Source organism: Primulina huaijiensis, chromosome 3, assembly GCF_012295235.1.
Source record: "Primulina huaijiensis isolate GDHJ02 chromosome 3, ASM1229523v2, whole genome shotgun sequence".
Lineage (NCBI taxonomy): Eukaryota > Viridiplantae > Streptophyta > Magnoliopsida > Lamiales > Gesneriaceae > Primulina > Primulina huaijiensis.
The window spans coordinates 10766735-10771344 of record NC_133308.1 but is presented as its reverse complement, the minus strand read 5'-3'; positions in this window follow the sequence as shown (position 1 = coordinate 10771344).

Here is a 4610-nt window from a genome sequence, read left to right as displayed (position 1 = left end):
GATTGAAACACTATACATACATATTTATATATATAAATATTTTTGTTATTTAAATACCAACCAACCTATTATTTAAAAATCCCAAAAGTACAATTCAAAACGTGAAATCGTAAATCATCCAACCAAACCTAAAACAAGCATTTTTTTAAAATAAAGCATAAACTCTTAAATCTTTCAAAACCACTCAAAGCACAATAAGTCATAAAATATTTAAAGCAAACTTATATCATAAACGTAATTTTTGTGGAAAACTACCAATGGTCCTTAGGTTATGTGCAACATCAGTCCAGCTAATTCAACCATCAAGTCCTTCATCAAAATCATGCTCACCTGCATCGATCACACCTAGTGAGTATAATGGCACAGCAAACATTAATCATGATAGCAAATAATACAAATAAATTCACAATTAATAGTGAAAGATACTTTTAATAAAATAACTTTTCATAAACGTAAACTTTAAACATTTTCCTTTTATCATATACTTTTTCCTTTCATCGTATACGTATACGTTTTCATTTTTATTGAATTCAGATCCTCAATTGCGACTTTCGTATTAGTTGTAGGTCGATGGATCCATCTACGTATTACCACGGTACCAGGCGGCTGGGATATCGACGACACTCTCACCCGTCAACTAAGCATTGGCCTTACATATCATCATATCATTGTGTTTGTCACAATCAATTCACCTCCTTCAACTTTTATGTTTCCATCACTTATAAAAATTCATTCACATATAAATCATTTTTTTTAAACCAAACATGTAATATGTTTTTTAGCATTAACGTTTCATCATAAAATTCCATAAATATTTGAAATAAACATTTTAAAATTTATTACAGCATTCATAGCACTGCCAGGACATCTAACATTTTTTAGGTGTGAAATGACCGTTTTGCCCCTGAAATCCTAACTTTCTCAATTTATCCTTAGACCTTAAAATGACGACTCAAATTATTCCAAACTTAACATGACATCTTAAAATACACCCATAAATATTTCTTAGACGAAACTTAAACTTCTCAACTAATTTCCCAATTTGTATCTAAACTTAGAAGTACATCCCGATTTTTACTCGTATTGACTCGAAATTAAACCAAACTTAAACCATAGCTTAACAACATCTAACTATACCATATACAACTCAAATCAAGCCAATTATGACCGCCGATCAAGCCTAGATCAGCTATTGAATTTTGTCCCTATATGGATCGAACCCTAACTCAACCATCCCATGCAACCTACGACTCTATCCCATAGCCAACCCATCCAGACCCTAGCTGACCATCCTAGGACCATGAACAACCCCTAGGGACCTTTCTGGACTGAAACGACCCTACTTCTAACTTCATTTAACTTACACTAGTGTTTTTTTCTAAACAATGCATAATTAATTCATCATAAATAAACTAGCATAAATAATCAAATGAATGAAATCTATAATATCCAGAACCATTCATGCAGAATAAGTAAATAAAGAAATAAAAGTCTAAAACTTAATTCAATAAATTCTAGCATCCCAACAGTCCATAAATAAAAGCGATAATCCATAAAATCATCAAAAGCCTTTAACATCTACAGAATTTCTAGGTCCTCAGGTATGCAATGTGCCTCTCGGATGACTCGATAGTCCGCACCTCACGACTCAACATCATCACTACCTGCAACCAATCAAAACTAGTGAGTCTAATGACTCAGCATGCTCAAACCTAATATAGCAAATATGTAGATACACACTCACATGCATTAAAATTACTTTTACTAAAAATAGAATTTTTCATGCATTCATGAAACCTTCAAAATATGCAACTTTTGAAATCATGCTTAGATATGAACATTTTCCATTTAAAATTATCTTTTTAATGTGAAATCCGATCCTCGAAATTGACAACCTTTATTCGATTGATCAATCTATAAAACATAGTACTAGGTCGCCGGGTTCAACTTCCATTTCTTCGACAATCCCACCGACTATCATGACAATAACTTCATCGTTCACTCTTTAAACGGCTCCATTATCAATGAGACTCCCGCCCCCATTTTCGACGGTTCACTCCCTTTTCATTGCAAGTTCACCGTTCCCGATTTCAACAGATTCCTTAATACTTTTTCGTCACAATCAATTCACATTCCTCAAAATATTTTTCTTTACTTTATCATTTTATAAAACATTCATAACTTTCCATATTCTTTAAAAATTCCCAAAATGATGCTTTATATCATTCATATTCGTCGAAATTACTAAAAATAGCATATAAGTGCAAAATACGTTAAACTTCTAAAAAATAGCATATATCATGCATATACTTTAAAACTTCTAGAAATAACATTTAACATGATTTGGAATTGTTTTAGGAAGTTGCAAACCGCCCTCGACTTTCCTCGAACCGACCGCACAAGATTCAACGTTATACGTACCTGGACCACCTTAAACTTTGACTCAAGGAGACGACTCGATTTAAAAACTTTAAAAACACCAAAGAATATCCAGTAACTTGCTGGAAATTAAATCTTTGGACCTACGTTTCAGAAACAACTCAATTCGCTTACCGGATGACTTGTTTACTACCGTTTTCGCGTTTTTGGACCAAAATACCCTTTTGACTCGAACCAACCCGAGACCAAACCTTTATTAACATCCTAAGACTTAATATAAGTTGCTGGAAGTCCCCAAGCCCAAGACAAAACCAAAAACATGGATTTAAAATTTAACCTAGGCTCACTTCGCTCCTATTTTGACACATTCGGCAATTTACGACCCCGAACGGACCACGGCTCGAAACGACCTCAAACAAGGCCCTAGACCCCTTCCTTAGACACTAAATAAGACCATGGTCAGGCCCTTTTAGACACAGACCTGACGCTCAAGGCCCTGAAGCTCACGCACCAGCACACATAAAACGCATCCTCGCGCTCACCTTGGCTTCCTCGCGTACCAGCTGCTGTCCCAGCCCTTGGCCCATACCAACCCCTCACCAGGTCCCTAAGGCACGTCCCTAGCCACTGGACCAGCCCTTAAACTAACCCCTCAGACATAAGAATCCCGAAGCACTAAAACAGCACCACATGTGCATGTTTGTGTTGTTTCGGTTAAAGCTCTCAACCAACCCAACCAAGCCCTAACTGAACCATTCGTAGATCTTCCTAATACCCTTATCCTCCATTCAAGACCACGACTAGGGTCCCATGCAGCCTCCATGGCCGTTTGATCCCCCAAAGCTGTGCCCCCTCCCCTCGGCCTGCACGTGATTGGCGTGCAGGGACCACAGCCCCCTTGAAGCTGTTTGGTACACCTTTTTGTCCCTTCAGTCCTCTTCCTAACATCTAGACCAGCCCTTGAATACCTTGGTTTTCTTCCTTCCCTCGACAATTTTCAGTAAACATCAACAATCTTTTATGGAAATATGAGATACACACGCATGAGATTAAAAACAATCACTTTTATAAATTTTTCACACACATCAGCATACATGCAATATTATGGATTGAATGGTGCTTGAAAAAAGGTTTGAAAACACGTCTTGTTCCTTTATTCTTACAAGCTACGAGAGACGGAACGACGAGAGACGAGCGGGACTCAAATCTTCTCCTCCCTTTACTAAAGAATTCGGCCACCTAGAGTTCTAGTGTGTGTGTGTGTGTGTGTGTGTGTGCTGCAATTGTGAGTGGGAGGCATGAGTTTCTTTGTGTAGGGGTGGGTAGATTTTTATTTAATTAAGTTGTTAGGTTGCTAACTGGACTTTAGGTGTAGTTATGGGCCTTAATTATTTTAATTAAACCCTTACTAATCTAGACCCATTAAGAAATTACTTAAACCCATAATTAATCCACTAAAAAGTCTCAAAAATGTTTAAAAATATTTAGTGCTACTCGTTTCTAGTACCGCACACCCGAAACTACTCATTTTCTTAGCAAAAGTTCTGATAGGATCGATTAACGTATCAAGAGTGTTTAGAAAGGGGGTTGAATAAACACTCACAATTAAAATGAATCTTTTCGAATTATGAATTCAGTTTGGTGACAAACTGATTCTCGAAATCTTGTTGGTCAATGACAATCAGTTAAACTAAGAGTAGTTGCGGAAAATAACTGACTGAAAGATAAAATACAAAACCGAAATAAAGTACGCAAGGATTGTTTCTGGATGTTCGGAGATTTCAATCACTCCTACGTCACCCCTTCTATCTCAAGGATAGGATTTCCACTAAAAGACTTTGATCGAATACAAGACTTGTACTGACCCACTTCAGTTTGGACTTAACACTGTCAAAACTGAAACTCTTAGCATACAACAGCTTTTATCAGTTCGTGACTGATCTTAGCACAACTGATATATTTTTGATTGAATTACAAAGTGCTAACACGCTCAAAGTGTAGCTTTAGATGCTACTGATATATCTGATATATGTGAGCTGTGAATTGTGATTTTAGCAGCGTAACAGCAAGCTTCAATAATGCGTTGATGATTCTACTTCTCAGCTGCTTTGTTCACTTATTTATATGCTTCCTTTCCAACGGTAACTTGAGATGAATTTGAATCTTTGTATCCGTTGATTTTTTACTTGATTATTCCTTGGATATTGTTTCCTTCATTTATTGTGATGCGG